This window comes from Apium graveolens, chromosome 7, assembly GCF_009905375.1.
Source record: "Apium graveolens cultivar Ventura chromosome 7, ASM990537v1, whole genome shotgun sequence".
Lineage (NCBI taxonomy): Eukaryota > Viridiplantae > Streptophyta > Magnoliopsida > Apiales > Apiaceae > Apium > Apium graveolens.
This window is the reverse complement of record NC_133653.1, coordinates 214,660,973-214,680,136: the sequence shown is the minus strand read 5'-3', so window position 1 is coordinate 214,680,136 and position 19,164 is coordinate 214,660,973. Positions and strand designations below refer to the sequence as shown.

Here is a 19,164-nt window from a genome sequence, read left to right as displayed (position 1 = left end):
CGTTTTAGTGTGTTTCTAGGAATTTTTTTAAATGCCGGATTTATCGTAGTTTTCATTATATATTATAAATTATCACTCTCACCGTGAGAAAATGGTAACTCGTCTAGTGTAACAAAAGTAGCAAAACTTTCTATCATTCTATCTCTACTATAGGAAAAAAGCATACCTCCACCTCCCGTTGATGTCATAAAACCACCGAGTTGTGATTGTTGTGGACCTCTTCGTGCTTCTCCGCTTTCGTGACTCGCCTTCGTAATAGAGTGAATATTCTCCAAATGTCGGCTTAGTGTTCCCGTGTCGGTCCCTCGAGCATAACTAAATGGTGGTTGTGGTCTACCATTTTGTACACAAATCAAACAATGTACTTTAAATCTATTCGGATTATCCGACATAGCTTCTTTCGAAAAATATGTCCACACATGCGATGATTGTCTCGAACTCGTAGCACTACAGAAATTTAAAAACGAATAAAATTAGTAAAGGAATTTACAATCATCAATTAAAAAAATGAATTTACAAAACGAATAAACAATATATTATAATAAACGAATAAACAAGTACATAACATTTATCCTAAATTCCTAATATATAGAGAACAAAACTTATAAAAGTAGTTGAATTCAGATTCAGTTAACCAAAAAACAGAAGGAGATACCTAATCTATAGAATAGAAACAGAATCCAGAAGCCCAAAATGTAACACACAAAATCAAAAACACACAAAATCTAACATCACGGAACTACAGAAGCAGAAACCCATAATTTTTTGTTAAAATCGACAGGAAAATAACATACCTTCTTCGGTATTAAACGTGGATCCGGGTCGAGGCGAGAGCATCGAAGCCGACGGGGTGAACCTTGAGAAGAAATGCTCCCTCTTCCCTGCTCCATTTTCTGTTCGTCTATTTTTGTTACCTTTATTTTATATTCGAATTTTTGTTGTTGAATTGAAAATTGCGAATGGGGATTCGAATTTTATATTCGACGGGGTTATGTTTGTGAAGTGTAAATTTTAATGTATGATTATGGATGTATGTATGAATGTAGAATGTAGATGGAGAAAGGAGAAAAAAGTTGGAGGTCAGAGAAATTGAGATTGAGAGAAACATAAATTGAGGTTGAAGAAACTGTGAATAAAAGTGTTTTTTGTATGTATATATTTATAAGGAAATCAGAGTGTCGTTGGAGCCTTAGAGGTGGATTGTAACGTTAACTTATAGGTTAACGTTGTAATTCACAGAATCACAGACACAGTTCATAGACATGACAGAAAACAGAGCAGAGCAGGAAGATGTTGGCGCGTGAGGAACACCTGCGGGCGGGCTGTGCGGGCTCGTGCGGGCTGTGCGAGTTGCCTGGTCCGTGCGGCTCGTGCGGGCTCGTGCGGTTCCGGGTTCTGAAATTAGTAATCGTATTCGATTCACCTAATTTAGCGAGCTGGGCGGGTTTGAACCGGTACGATTCGGTCCAAATTTTTACGGTTTCCGTACGAACCGGTCCCGAATTAGCGGTTCAAAGCCGCCCATTTGACCAGCTCTAATCGGAACAAACACGATCCACGTTATTGTATATTCAAAGTTTTAACTATTTTTGTGTCTATCACAAAATTGAAACAAAATATGAACAATAATTTCGTTCTTAGGGTATGCAAGTTTTCATTGTTTGATCAGAAAAGTGACCTGCTACTTGTATTGGCAATTATTATATTCCATATAGTACCATGGTCTATGGACTTTGCGGATTTGGCCATACATTATACATATAACTAATTATGTACATTCACTATCCTGTGTGTGAGACTGTGAGTAGCTCCAAAAATTGAAAAAATGTGGCTTGTTCAAGTCATTTTAGTTAATTTTAGAAATCGGTTAGAAATTTATATAGTACACGTTTTGAAAATCTTAAAATAAGTAGTTTATAATTTAAATTAATTAAGTGACTTATAAGTGATAAATAGATAATACTTATAAGTTACATGAATGTTTGGATAATTTTACTTATAAGTCATAAATTTTTTTTATTAAATAAGCTAAAATAAATAATTTTTCAATTTAATTAGCTAATTCGTGAATTTAAATTGAATTAACATTTAAAATATGTATTTTAAAACTAATGTTAATAAAAATGTGAAAATTAAAATAAGTTGAGAAAAAGTACGTAGTTACTAACATTCAACTTATCAGCTTATAAATTATAAATTCGACTTATAGATTGGGTCGACAAATACTTCTCGATATGTAATTAAGGACTTAAATCAGATAAGTAACTTATAAGTAAATGGCCAAACAGGCCCATAGATTTCTCCTAATTTCAACTGAAAGACAATTGATCAAATCAATTTATGTATCAATTTCTAAGAATTTTGATTAAAAAAGATGTGAAATTTTAGTTGGCATTCACGGAACATATATATGCATCCGTTAAGAGTATCAATTCTTCAATTCAATCAATAGAATTAGTTACTATTCACGACAAATTAACTTTTTTTAGCTTTTATGCATCCGCAAATTCCATCAATTCATCAATTCCTACTCATCAAATAAATTATATTAAATATAATACAAAAATATGAATAATTTAAAAGTACTATAAAAAAATCAAGGGTTTGTTACCACCAACAACATTAATTATAATAACTAAAAGTATATTAATTAATAAAAAATTTAACTTTCGAATTATTTCAAATATATATTAATATAAAATATTTATATTATCAATTTCAAGATTTTAAATAAATATAAATTATAAATAATATATATATATATATAAAAGAACCTTGTTTTGCATGAGATTAGAGCTGTTAATTCATAAAATTAATGAAAATTTGATATATTTGTGTAGGTTCCACCAATTATGGACTTGTTGAGCATTAATTTTTGATGGCGTAAAAATGGAACCGATGCATACTATTTTCGTAAATCTATTATATATATAATAGAACAAATGAGGGGTTGGGTGAGACAATTTATTCAATATAAAATTACAAGTTTAATCCTTATCATATTTATTATTTCGTATTTAATATTCATTAATAGCTAATATTCATTAATGCATATTAAATATTTTGTAATTAATAGCTATATATATACACACACTTACATATATATGTATACATATATTATTTTTAATAATATATATCATTTAAAAAGTGATTAATTTAATTAAGAATTAGATATCTCGGATATTTATTAATATAAACATGATTAAATTACATCAAATTTTTTAGTAACATGTATCATATTAATTATGGTTTAAGTAGCTGATAAAAAAATATCACTCGCTAATTTTAGAGTACACTTGCAAAACATAATATTTTTTAAAACTGTTTGAATTTTAATACAATTATTTATGACATATTATGAGCACCAAATACTTACTTACAAAATAGATAATAATATAATCATGTTTAATCATCATGCACGTGTATTACATGAAATTTTATCGATACAACACAAAAAATATTTTTTGGCAAATCAAATTATATATTGCTACGCCGATAGTATATAGTCACATATATATGCATATGTGTTATACGAACTAACACCTCTAAAAATGTGTACTAGATTCACTTGATTGGTACAAGGAATAATTGCTTAGTCTCTCCAACAATATACTAGCAAAAAATACATACATGACAGATTCAAAACTCCAATAAGTTGTAGGACTTCATATGATCACAACAAAAGCAAGGTTTTTTATGAAAGTCGAATGATATAAATAACATGTTACTAAATACTTTAATATGTCAATAAATTTACATGGGGAAGATTGATGCAGCACAGAGAATGCATTCCAAAATAAAATCCACTTGGCGAGGGGTTCCCAAGGTATGGTGCAATTGAATTATCAAGGAAATTATAGGAGTTGCATCAACTAAACTATGGCAATCACATTTGTCTACCGCTTCTGTCATGACCACTAGTGATATGTCAGTCACAATCGGTGACTATTAATCTATGTTTGCAATCCTCGAACTGCTATTTTAATTTATGTATAGGCTGGTGCTAAATCCGCTATTTTAATCCCCCCCCCCCAATTTTCTAGTAAATTTAAGGCGTTGCATACGCTTTGCACTAATATTCTCCAAAGACCAAATCCTTCCATGCAGTTCTGCACGGGAAATATACAAGGACACTTTGATCACTGAAAAAAATACTAATCTGAAAATGAAGATGCTATTTCAAACTTGGTACTTGGGAAATAAGAATGTCACCGACTTTAGCGCAGCTTTAAGTATACAACGGAACTGGGTGTGCACAGAATTTGAATTCACAAAGCTACAAAACCATTTACATCACCGCAGATTTGACAAACAAAATTGGAACATCAACCAATAGCTAATTTGCATATTTCTATAGTGAACCATGTTGCCGGGCAGTTTCCAAATTTACTAATTTTCAAATATATCTACAAAGTACAAACACATATATTAATGAACCAAAATTTCCTTTTACTGACATGAAGCTTTCCAGGCTTCACTTCTCCGAGTATCCTAATAAGTGGTTCTCTGTTGCATTCATAGATATTGCAAGATTCTTGTAGACACAGTAAATTTAGATAAACAAGTGCTTCCTTTACTATCTGCTCTCGGGGAATCTGGATTCGTAGTTCTGGGGCAACTGCAAGATAATCAAATTCAGGTTATTTTATTTATTTATTTATTTGACAAAAAAATAATGCAAGCACAAATATATTAAATTGGTGACAGCTAAAAGAACGTTAAATTACCAAGAATGTTGCTGTGATCATCTTCCCAGCAAACCATCTTCCATGAAGAGCACGCTGAGCACTTACTGCAGCTTGAGTATTATCAAATCGCAAGTATACAAATCCTGCAGTATTCCTGTAATTGCAACAGGAAATATTATAAAAAAGAGCTGGAGCAATTTTACTTGTAATATTCAGTCGGTGGTAAGATTTCAAAATTTGGATATAAATTTTAAAACAAAAAATACGCTAAGCTTAACTTCACTGTTCTTTTCTTGCCAAGTAACTACAGTTTATTTTACTTCTGATAATGCATGGACACTTTTCTACATTTTTTTCCTGGTGGCGAGTCCGAAATTATATACTAATTGTAGCAAAGTTGAAAGACCATATAACAAGTACTTAAGAAGTGTGCCTATATTTTTATGTTCCCCGGAAAACAGCACACAAGTCATAACTCATAACTACTGTTTACCCCAAAAGATAGGATACAATATGAGGGGAGCAACAAGGAAGCTTACTTGTCCACATATATATGCTTGAGTGTGCCATATTTTGAACTTTCTTCCTGAACGTCTTCTTTTATATCCAGATCAAAATCTGGTTCTGACTGCAAAGAGTTCCATCATTACTATAAAAACCTGTGAAAGAAATACACTAGAAACATATAGGGAAATATTAAAAATTTGTTCTGTAACAACCTCTGAGTTTGGATCAAACATGTTCTTCAATAATAGACATTCACTAGGCACACCGAGAACATCAAAAGAGGGAACAGTGACTGTAGGAACTGAAAGACTGGGATTGACGAGGGAAGAAACTGTCGAGGCAGTGCCAAGTAGCGATTTTTCTGGCTGTGATAAGCCAAGGGTAACACCAGGATTTCCCAATATACTTGTTACACTGCAACATTGTAAGAAAACTTAATAAACAAGAAATAATACTAATAATAACCAATAGTCATGTAGATTCCACTCCAAACCTTGAGGTAGTCCCACTGCGATCCAACTTCTGCATAAGAATTGCACGAGAGTGTGCATTCAGGGACTAAAACAGAAGGAAATAAAAAGTCAGCATTGGTCGTGACTAATGGCATATGACTAACACTTAAAACAATACCTTATATTTTAGATATAGTGTAGAATACCTTAAAAATACATACTGTATAGGGTAAGACCATAAAGCATAAACCATGATGGAACATATGAAGAATAACAGATTGCAATACCATAGTACGGAAGTTCATTGAACTTGAGAAACAACTACAAAACAAGTGATAAAACTCATACTCTTACATAAGTTGATTATTTTCTCCGGGTCCTATTTAACAATGAAGTGACAGAAATCAAGAGGACCCTAAAAAGAGTTCTGTATGAACAGAAGTTTATAAACTCGTTAATAGATGATATTGAGGTGTCAGCATACTGAAATCATTGAACTAATAGTAATGTCCACTGTTCAGCACATGACATTTTTTAAGAAATAATTGCAGCACGTGAAAACATATACAAAGCTGACAAACAAGATAATGCTTTCACATCGCACTAGTAGTGTTCGATTCATTCAAAAACATAAAGATAGAGACCCACCAAGCCACGCCTTCATCATCATCCAAAGTCGCCAGGATTAGCCCCGACATTTTGCATGCCAGCTTGATCAGTAATTGCAGACACCTACACATGAAAATAACATAAACTTACAGAAATTATAAAAAGTAGGAGATTGAAGATTATCACTGACCATCAACGCCCTTCAGTAACGGATCTTATGTACACAAATATACATTCTAGAAGCACATTTTACTGGAAATGTTCCAGGATAATTAGAAAAATTGTACATGTACATACAATAAAACATTGACCAATCTTTTAATATCAGATCGAAACTTCCCCGAGGAACAAAGATCCCAACTATGCAGGTTAAGATTTCACATCCAACGATCTTATGTTAAATGTATTTTATTTAGGGGAATAGTTTTCTTAAGAAAAAACAATTTTACACTTGAGACTTGAAACTGCCTTTCCAGGTCGTTGCTTTTCTGGAGACAAATAACGCCATATTTAAGTCAACCAATTAGATCAATTTGCTGGATGCTTACTGCTTATCCTGATAAAAGAAAATATCCAAGATGACACAGTTTTAGCTAGTTGCGTTTTTTAACTTGCAGGTAAGAAATTTTTTAATATAGACCTTCCCACTTCCTCCTTTCATTTTACCAGGCATCAATCTCAAAAATACACATCTCGGGAGCCATTACTTCAAACCAGTTAAACTATTATAATTTTGTTAGCAAAAGTAATTAAGAGCATATGCTGACAAAGAAAACTGTGTCTTCGTATTAAGGCATTTGGTTTTTTTGTAGAAAAAGTCAGTTTCTGAGGATTGTTCCGTCTTGGTATATGACACTCATCTCACAGCAACAGAAAGACATGAAATTTGAGATCCTACATATTTCCACAAACTTGAATACATGTATGTACAGAAATTTATACTGGAATCACCTTTATTGTTCGACCTGCAATTTCCAGTTGTCCATTTAAACTTTCTGCAGCTCTAGCATCTTCAAGACGTGCGAACTGCAGTAAAGCCACAGACATAAATCAGATCCAAATGTAAAGACATCTCTAAATTAATAGGTAATTGTACTAGTACAGATTGCACTCTGTTCACGTAAGGACAGCTGTTAACATCTCTGATATAGTGTAATCCTAAAAACGAAACTGTTATTCTGCCTTGCAACTTGAACAACACAATGTAAAAGAATAACAGGATCCCTCCAGTCACCAAGCATGAAATCAATAATACTCACCTGAACAAAACCATAACCTTTGCAATGCCCAGTCACCTGGTCAAGAGGCAACTGCACCATTTCAACACTGCCAAATGATTCAAAACCTGAATACAAAAAAAATGAGATGTTTATCAAGTTATGTCCGACTGGAACAGAACAGGCAAGAAGATGAAGGTTAGAACTGCAATATGTATCTCGAAAGCAAACATATTCACAAGGAACAATGGAAATAATAAACATGTTGCTCCAGCAAGTTAAAAGGAAACTGACATATGGGATGCCAATTAAACGCCTGGGCATAGAGGAACAGGAGAACACTTAGAACCATTATTCTCCACATTTAAAATTTTACAGAACTATACAAACAAAAAGTGCAGAACAATGGTTCCAAAGCTAAAACAGTTATATAAATCTTAGCCTATATAGAAATTTAGTGTATGAAGTGTGAAATTCAAATAAATATACCACTTAAACAAATACTAGATTTTATTATAAATTTAAAAAATTCCATTGTCCCTTAACTTTTTCGTACCAGCATCAACACAAATTACATAGTAAGTATTTGTAGGCATTTGTTAAAAGCATGTGTTACTAAGCCACTCAAACCAGTATCTAAGTAAACTTGTAAATGTTGAATGATTCTTGCACACATAGCCAATAAATTCTTGACGCCGGTATGTAATGATGTTGACATTTTCTAGTATCCTTCATTTCTTTATGTCATACAGATGTACAGAAAACCTGATTCTTTAACAAGTTTCCCAAGAAAATACAAGTATTAATCAATAATTACAAATGCAATTTAATTATACATAACCATTCCTTGGACTATCAAGAAAGGATACCCCAAGTATTCATATACATTTAATAACTTAAAAAAAGGTTTGCCGGATAGGGCTCAAAACCAAAAATTGTTCTTGTGTACAACAAAAATTATAACCTAACTAGGTCAAAAAAGCAGTGCAGTATACATAAAATTGAGAGGACATGGGTAAAGACAAGGCAAAAGCTTGGGGAAATATAGGGTAACCAGTAAAAAATTTAATAAAATGGACTACATTGAATAATGAATCCCCCCCCCCCTCTTCCAGAAAACAAAATAAAAGGAAATAATAGAACAGATAAATTACCAGGAAGATATTCAAGTTTTGAGCTGGTACAGTTTAAAAACAACTACTGTTATCAGAAAATAAAGTTTACCATTTTTAGTTTTTAAGTAAATAAAGCATGGGTTTCGGCCGTTTCGCTCTTGGTGACAGAAAATACCCAAAACCCAATTCTAATACTTCAGGTGTATAGATTTACAAAGCTTTAGAGGTTTCTATCCCTATATCATCATAAAAAATTCACATTACTTTATTACGCCAATTTCTGCTTCCCTGCCAGCTGCAGTTTATGTATTTCCTTTTCAAACTCATATCATACCTGGCGAAGTTGATCTTCTCTTATGTTGTTGTGCAAATTACCAATATACAACCTTCTAGCTCCCCCTGAATATGGAACTATTCCCCCACCCAGACCGCCAGCTGCAGATGTAGTAGACTGCACAAGATTTTTTTCAGCTTCTGATGGTTTAACCATCACTGATTGACTGAGAAGTGTCTGACCAGAGAGTGCTATTGCCATGGGAACGGACATTGCATCGTAAAACTCAATATAACTGTAGAGAGACACACGGATGAACTTATTAAGATATACACTTGAAGGCTGACTTCAATAATTTCATTTCCAAATATTACAGAAATTTAAAGTTATTTAAAAAATATAATTACAGTTGATTTATCAACTTCTATTCATGTAAAACACTGTTTCCTATCAGTATTTTAAAATTTCTTTTTGGAGGGGGGATATCAAATAATTTTAAAATTCAATATAACTGTACAGAGACACACGGATGAACTTATTAAGATATACACTTGAAGGCTGACTCCAATCATTTCATTTCCAAATATTACAGAAATTTAAAGTTATTTAAAAATATATTACAGTTGATTTATCAACTTCTATTCATGTAAAACACTGTTTCCTATCACTATTTTAAAATTTCTTTTTGGAGGGAGGATATCAAATAATTTTGCATTTTAATGCAGACACATGGAAAAGAGTTCACAAGGAAGACCACAAACAATTCATTTTCACCTTTACTTGAAAAGTGTTCTCATTTATTTTCTTTGTATCATTCTACACCTTCTCAATTAATTCTGTCTTTTAGTTTTCTATTGATGAAAAGAGTAAAAGAAAATGGAGAACAACGGTGTTAATATATATATACATTCCGCATATGCATTTCATATATAGAAATGCAAGTATCAAGCCTATGTATAGGGTAGAATGATAAGTAAATGTTTATAGAATCAAGTATCCTAATTTACTTCTACTTATCCTACTAATCACAAGGTAACAATATTAATAATTTAAAATTAATTCAAACAAATACCCAAATCAAATTTGAACTATCTTCAACACGGTCGAAGTATCTGCTATGATAAAGAACCTAGAACCAGGCAAACAAGTAAAGATTGTGAAACAATGACCTAGTCCAGCTAGTTTATAGGATCTTTTTGCCTGCCAGATGTGGGTTGCTAATGAGATTTGACCTTTTAGAATACCAACACCTATCCTACTCTAACAGCATGGGTATTCATATTTACCATCAAATTACTGCACACATTAAAATTACCCGACCCTTTTGAACGTCTGAACTGCGGTCCATTATAAGGCGTACATCTCGAACCTGATACAAAAACAAAACATAATTAGACGTACTGAAATGCCCATTCAGGCCAATTTCTTAAAAAATAAAAGTTGGCGGCAGAATTATATGTAAGGGTAGAGCTGCATCAACACAATTTCTTGCATCTCCATCATAAGCACTTAAATGTTTCCATCGAGAAAAAATGAGCTATTGTGCAGAGATAATAGATAATTTTAATTAGACTATAACACATGATCAAACCTTCATTCCTCTGAGCAATGCAAAACCAACGTATAAATAACATGACACGATTTAATAATTATACATTGCAATTTCATGCAGAAAAGGTGGTCTGTACCGATTGTCTGAATTTTAAACTTTAATACCTTGAAGTTACTATAACACATATTACTATATTAGTCATTAATCATTAGTAAGCTTAACTTTTATTTCTTATCATGTAACTTTACATACTCTAGGCCTATATTTATATTAATTACTATATTACATCATTTTTATGTGATTACATACTCATTACATAATGAAATACCATTGTTGTTAAGGAGCGACTAGGCTGCAAAAAATGGATAGGCATTCGACCTGCCTTAGTTTTTTTAGGGGTTAGGCGACACCTAGGTCCGACTAAGTCCGCCTAATTCCGTCTTACTTTCGGCTAGTATCAGTTCAACCCAGCCCAATATATTTTTGACTCGATCCATCCATATCTGAGTTTATAAAGAATATATATTGTGTTGTAAACATTATGTGCATCAAACTCACCCGTAAACCTCATCTACACATCTAATAAGAAAAAAGGAGAACTAATCATCTACTGCCAAAGAATTGCTTCAAAATTCTATTAAGTTATTATTCTTTAAATCTTTACAAACACACACCGCACTGATGCACATAACTATCATATGCAGTGTCTGTAATTTGCTTACAATAATTCAGTAATATACTATAGTTATTCTATCGTATAATAAACTAGGTATATGTAAATGATAAAGGGCCAATATATAGCTAAAAGTGTAATCTGTCTATGGTCGCCTAGGGAGCGCCTAACCGCCTAGGCGGTGTACTCTCACCTAGCATCGCCTTTACGCCATGACAATTATGGAAAATGCTCATAATAGTATTAAATGTATAGCTGCTACATATTAATTTGCGACTATACTTACATTTCATCACCTCCAAAAATTTGCATTAAATTGTAACTACTATAATTACAAATAGGTATTGCTATGATATGCAATACACATTGATACCTAACACTACATTGCGATCTATATTTTCTATTAAAAAATAGTTTTCGTCTTTATGCACATTCAAGGACCATGTATTTCCATTCTTGATGTTTGTTTCTCCCAATCTATGTTGTAAAATAATAAATTCCTAAATCCTCATGATTTTCTTCCTTTTTACCCACAACAATCAGATGTGATGCATATCATTGTTTTGTATAATTAACGCTCACATATAATTAAACTAATTACTAGAACAATAAATCTTTTCTCTTTCAATTTTTAGATCAATCTGTGTTTACCAAATTTTTAATCTTGTTACTTTTTATAGACTGTTACGCTGATTTCTTAGTTTTTATATTGTGTCAAAAAAGCAATTTTTATGTTTTGTGATCTTGGAATGTAATGATGACTTTCTAAGTTTAAAACATTTTTCTGCAGAAAAAACCAAGTTCTTATAGTTATTTTGATGACTTGAACTTACAAAACACCCCACATAATTAGAACACTACTGGGTCAAAGGTCGCCTGGTACTTCTTTCATATATTACAGTTGTTGTTTGAAGCCATGAGAGCGAGTGGACACTTAACATTTCGCCAAGCAAAACTTGTAATTAACTTAAATAGATGATCTTTTCATTTTAAAACTCCTTAGTTTTTTTGAAAGAAAGAAGATATGTAATAAAACATTTATATGAAGCAGGGTCCTTTTACAATTTCATCACTCGAGTAACTATGTTCGATCTTCGGAAATGATCTACACACATAAACTACTAAATTTATTTTACTAAAATACAAAGGAAATTAGATTGAACAGGAATTTTTATTTTTATTTTGCTAAATTGAACAGGAAATTGTTTACAATTGAGTAAATCATTATTACAAAACATATACATATGTTTGCTGAAAGGAAAGAAAGTAACCTTTCCAGCTCTGGAAAAGAACTCATAGACATCCCTCTCATCTGCCTTCAGACATATCTTCGATTTTGAGCAAGATAAATTAGAGTCAGCACACATTAATAAGTAAACCACTAAAGACACTCAATAAGCATTAAGTAGTTACCTGATAAGCAAATACTGTTCGCTGGTCCCGTTCGGGATCAACCTCTGGTTCAACAACTTCTTCCCTTTTCTCTTTATGTTTCCTACAGTTCAAATTGCAAATACACCCATTTATCCTAGCTTGACTAGAAGTATTCAGCATAACTAAGCATGAAATGAACAAAGAACTACATCTCAAAATATTTACTGTATTATCCAGTGAACAATAAACTATTAATTTTTCTGTCCCCTAAATAGATACATGTACAATAATCAATGGAAATACAATCAGATAAATCTCGAAAGGCAACTATATCTTTAATATGGGTGTAAGAGCATGACAGCATTTTTCTGTCCTGCAAATATGGGTTAGTTGGAAAAATAGAGGCGTGACGCAGCAACTCAATTAGAAGCATCTCTTTGAAAGTAACAAGGAACAACATGGAGACCAAAGTAACATTTATCCACTGGGGATGACTATTTCCAGCAGGTAAAATGCTAAACTAAGGATTTTCCATTGATCATCGGCCTAGTAGTACTGATAATAAACAATATTAACAAAGTCACAAAAATAAAGTAGTGGACTAAGATTAGCCTGGGACCTTAAAAATGTCCACAACCAGTTCACCAATTCTGTCCAAGTTAAAATAAATAAAAGGGTTCAGCATTTGTGCTCAAGGTATATCAATTTGTTATTTCACCCCGGGAAAGAAAGATGTTGGTAGTAAAACAACTATTGCTTATAGATCCTAAACTAATATCCTATGACATCTTGAAGATTGAAGCACGAAATACTTTGAAATAAAACCTACTTCAACTTTTTAGATTTATGATGATTACGTTAATTTATTTTAAAATATATCAAATTGATAAATTCTGTTTGACAGCCTAGAGAAAAAGAAACAGTAAAGCTTAAACAGTATGAAGGTGGAACCAGGTGCTAAAATTATAGGGGTTCCCACAATGGGAGAAAGCACAAAAGTTACTCCAATGTCCAAAGGCCATATTAGACAACAGATTACAGCATTATGTCGTATCTCACTGATTTGTTGCAATAAAAATCCACACAAAACTCAATGATGAATTTTTCATTAAAAAAAATTGGTAATTTTTTGTGTGATATATATAGGGGTACATCATCGTGAGATGCTCAGACATATGTACTAATTAATAACAAAATTCCTGGTGCAAAAGAAATATAATCTTGTAGTCAACTGAACACTGAATTTCCACAAGCAAAGCTTCTGTAAATCAGAGCCAAAACTCCCTCACCAGCATTTCTGCAACAGAATAAATAGTATTAAGAAACTATGCTGAGAGGGAGAGGATAAAAAAAATCATAGCAGGACATCCCACACCAATATGACCCCTCAAAAACGCAAACCCAGTCTTGCAACACAAGCTGTTTAGTTGATTCCATGGAGTCTATGAAGGATTATTTAAGCCCGTGACCTGAGTTCCTGTGCCTAGCTAAAGCCAGGACGGCCATCTGAGGATTGCTCTAGTGCATCTGCGATTTTTCCACAATCTAACGTTCATATTCGTTATCTTTTGAACTATTAAAAGTAACTAGATAAAGTAGAAAATCCAAGTACGGCAGTATAGTAACTGCTAAGCAATCTTACCACAAAGAGGCCACAAAATCGAAAAGGGAAAATATCACAAAAATAATACATAAATAACACTGGTAACTTGGATGTCCTTAAATGTACAGATACATCCGATTGACAAATCCAACCATAAGCTTGAAATCAAGCAATTGAGCTTTAGGTCTAAATATACTGTGACAAATAGTTCAGACTTAATTTATATTCAGAAAATAATGCACATAATTCGGTTCAAATAACCTATAGGAAGAATTTCATTTCTAGAATTAGTAATACAGGGGAAATTTATTATGCTGTGAAGTCAACAGAGACCGACTTAAAGCGGGTAACAAATAGTTATATTGCAGCAACATCTTGGAAGATATAACAGAGTAATCATATAGCCAGTGAAGATTTTAACAGCAAAACTTAAGTCCTCTGATTAGTGGACAGTGCTTCCTAATTCCTAGTATAAAAAACTGGCTTGTAAAAAATAATGAACATAAAAAACAAAAAACAAAGCCCAAGTCTACATCCATTTTATAAAGGATGGTCATAAAAAACACAAGAACAAAAGAGGATGGTGCAGGTTAATAAAGTTAACAAGACAACCTGCAGAGTTGTTGACATTTTAGACTGTACCGGATCTAGTGTACCACAATATCACTCTTACGTAAAACACAATTACACCAAAAAAAACTTAGAGACGCCAGTCTTAGAAGTTAGAAACTATACTACCCAATTAAAATAATTAAGCAAGGCCGACATATAAAACCCTAACAATATACATTTTGTATAATGGTTCAAATGTTACGCCTAAACTTAATGTTTGGTGGTAAAAGCATTTCAACTATTCTAAGGATTTCCACAAAAAATTAAAATTAAATTGTTACTTAAGAAGGTTTGAAATTTGAACTTGTCAAGCATATTAAGCACTTACCAAGTGAACCAAAACACCTGATAGTGGAATAAAATAAAGCATTTCTAATATGGGAATCAATAAAAGGAGCCACAGCCCCTCGTCCCTTAATGTATTCCACCAGCACCCCTCCAGGGTAACACTATACTATTCCCTAAAAACAACATAAATTCATTTCCAGATTTTGCAATTAGAATATTTGTTATCGATTAACATTCACAACTCAGAAATATAGAAATAATTTTAAACTACTTTCAAATTTGAAAAAGTAAATAGAAACATGGAGAAAAATGATATGGTATTATTACCTAATCTCAGGATCTGGTTCTTTTAATTTCTTCTCCATTTCTCTTTCTCTTAATTCCCTGTCTCGACTCCTCTCTCCTTCTGATCCTTCTCTCTATCTGGCTCATCCTTTTCTCTTTCCAGGCGGCTTTTACTCCGTTGAGACCGCTCTCTCCCACTACCCTTGTCTTTCTCTTCATCATCTTCCCTTTCACGCACTCTCTTCTCCTCTTTATCTACTTCTCTCACTCTTCCCCGGTCCCTGTCCCTGTGTCTGTCTTTGTCCTTCCCATTTCTCTCCTCCTTTTCCGTATCTTTTTCCCTATCTTTATGTTCACGACTACTTTTCTTTCTTCTCTCACTTCTCTCTACATCTCTTGAAGACGAACGATAGCGTGAGGATCGCTTCTCCCTGTCACCGTCATCCCTCTCCTTGTCACGATCACCCCTCTCCCTGTCCCGATGACCCCTCGCTTTGTCACGATCACCCTTCTCCTCCCCAGTCTTGTCCGCTTCGAACGATGACTTGTATCACTATCATTCTTCTCACTTTTGTGCTTCGAACCACGCCTACCGTCTCCCCCTCCTCCACGCCTACCGTCTCCCCCTCCAGACTTAACAGTTTCTTCATCGCCATTCACTTCCTCTTTCAGATTTACAGGTTCTAAAGTTTCCACAGTCTTCTCTAAGTACTCGTACTCATCAAAATCCATCTACGAAATTCCAAAACATCCAATTCTATTAAACTGAAAAAACCAAAGTTTTCTAAAATATTAAACAACACAAACACTCAGATTCTACTCTACATACCCCAACACATTCATACGTATAAACAAAACACTCAACGATACACACATATACCGAAATGAGAAACGCAACAATTCAGTAAATACGAAATCGGAAAAGAGTAACTACATATAATTTGAGGCCAGGACAATGCTCTAGTAAGTAACCAGAACTAAATTCAATTACAGGAAACACTACACACACGTTACTTGCAACAGCTGTCCTGAGAATTGTTAATTTAAATTTGGAAAACCTAATTTAGCCGAGCAATTCATAGATACATACATACAGTGGATAAATTAGTAATGTAAATGTAAAGACATGTATGTAATTAATTTACAAATCGATGACAACAAAACTATTACCTGAGAGAAGTGATTGAAAACCAAGAGCCTCGAATAAAGTGAGTCAATAAACGAGTTTAGCGGGTGTTCCAACCTCGAAACAAATTGAATCAAATGGAGTGGTTCACTTTCTTATATTTGAGCCGCCAGTTTGGGCCTTGAACCTTTTTAATAGCCCTCCAGGCCAGGCCTTTTTTAATAACGGGCTTGGACTTTTATTTTAAATATGTATGTATTGGATTGGTTGACTTGGCACATTTAAAAAACGTATTTTCATTGCAAAATCACACTTTAAAGTTTTATATGAAATAGAAACTACAAATTGGTTATGTAACTTGATAAAATTAAGAATTAAATTTTCCATGTTAATTGAATGTAATTAATAATTAATAAAATTAATAATTGGATGTAATCTTTGGTACATCCTATTTTCAAAGGAAATTGGATAGTATTTCTAAATTGATGACAAAAAATTTCACATATCATGTTATTGGATTGGCCATGAGGCAATGGATCCACGTACATTCGTATTGGCATCAACAATTAAAATATTACATACTATTATTTCAACGACACGGCAATTTTATGATAATTTCTAGAATGTTTTGTTATCTTTTAATTTTACTTAAAAAAAATAAAGATATCCATGCAGTCCAAATATTTGACAATAGTAATGTCTCAAAACTTTAAAAAAGTCAAAGTGTGATGTTGTATGAGATATGATGCATGCAGGTTAAGTAAATATATAATTCACCTCCGAATCTGTCGAATTTTTCAATGAAAAAGAAAGCTTGATTGTTAGTTTAGCTCTTAACTGGGACAGCAGATTCTTTGTTTGACCTGACTACTTGCTTGTGGAGTATATATATTGATGATTTTTTTATCATAACCTCACTTATCATCAGTAGTTGTATTGTCAACAAATTACAAGCCACGGAACCTAGCTGCCTTTACCCATGCCTACTCCCAGCTTTAAAAGGGGAGAAATTATGTAAAATAGTTTTATTTTTCCTGATAATTATGCTTCGAAATATTTTTAAAAAAAATGATAATAAATACAAATTTGACACTAAAAAACTTGCGAGAACTTAGATGACATATGATCATGAAAATGAGAAGAAAGATATCAAACCAACTGACAAATTCTTTTTGTCATATATTAAACAAAGTTAATTACATTAAAATATTATAATTATGTTAATATAATAATATTCTACATACCTTTTATCCATAGATACCCACTGTGGTGTATGTATGTGAATGTCCCAGTAATAAATAAAATATATCCATGAAATCGGTTCCTATACAGGCAGGCTTTAACTGGTACATGGTTTTTCTTCTTTCATGCATATTATGTACAAATATTCAAATATTCACCATCAACTGCAATAAGACAATATAAATTTTCAAAGTAGACCCTCCAACAGTCCCACAAGAAAGGGGAGAATAGATGGTTCTAATTTCAGTTCAATGCATGGGCAATCGTCCTACTTCATAAAATACATATATAAATTTACATATAATGACGAAGCTGCTATATATAAGAAGCGAGATTATGTAGTACAATCTTATATTGTTTGTCAAAACTAAATTAAATAAATATGTGGGTCGAGTGGAGTCTCGCATTCTGCATTATTGCATTATTGCAACAGCCAGCTAGAATAAATGCAATATTGAAGAAAAAATTAAGAAACAGGAACCCACTGCAGGCTTCAGGTTGAAAAACATTATCCGTCAAACTTGAAACCATCGGTGGTTAAGATGTAGCAGTCATTCCCATGCACTCATTATCGAGTAGTTGCTATCTAGCTGTACGTGCATCCCTGTGTTTACATATATGTACAACCAGGATTTATAAGTTCTGACATTAACACCTCTCTACATTCACTGTTTTTTTAATTCAGGACATGATCGATATATACGAAATATATAACACCATAATGAATTTCAAAATCTCTGTCTCAGGGAGGTTTTCAAATATTACATAGAACAGAGGAGTACAATACAGTTGCATGTAACCTGTGGCCGCACTGTTGTTTTCCAACATGTCACAAGATGATGATAGTAAGTTCTTAACAAACTTTGATTAGACACTGCGATATCCGACTGATTTAAAATTTAATTAATAAGATAAGACATAAAAGTCCATCACTACCTTGGATTTCAGATCTTTGTATTTTTATTGGAAATTTAGAAAAATGTTAGCTAGGTTTTGTGCATTCAGTGTCGCTACTCCTAAGAAATACCATGCAAGTAGTTATTTATATTCATGATTAAAACCCTACCAATATCCCATTATTATTACATGCATTGTACTTGAACAACGGCAAACTAACAAAAATTAAAATCATGCAGATATTAAATTTCTGCTGCGAATTTCATTACATAACTTGTAGTTGTACGTCTATTTGTAGCCGATGATAATTCCGTAAATGGGCTTTTAACTTTACCACTTCTTAATATATATTTTATCATATAATATTAAATATAAACTTATTCATACACGAGCTGGAGGGGAAATTCCGGATACTGGAAGAGCCTGTTTCCGGCAACAACCAAAACTTATTAAAATTTTAATATATTTTTTTTAAAAAAAATAATATTATTTGAATCGATATGCCTGAACATCATAATTTGATCCCTCTAAATTATATTCTTATTCTGCCGTCATAAGCAAAATAGGCGAGCATAACCTACATTCACCAATTCTCTGATTTATCTAGAGAGTGGGGTTTTAAATCTTAACGACGCTGGATAACATTCATG

At 32.8% G+C, this 19,164-nt stretch overlaps 1 pseudogene; it reads right to left on the bottom strand.

Moving 5' to 3' along the window:
* Positions 1 to 4,143: 4,143 nt before the first annotated feature.
* LOC141674464 (uncharacterized) lies at positions 4,144 to 15,981 on the bottom strand (annotated as a pseudogene).
* Between the last annotated feature and the right edge of the window lie 3,183 nt (positions 15,982 to 19,164).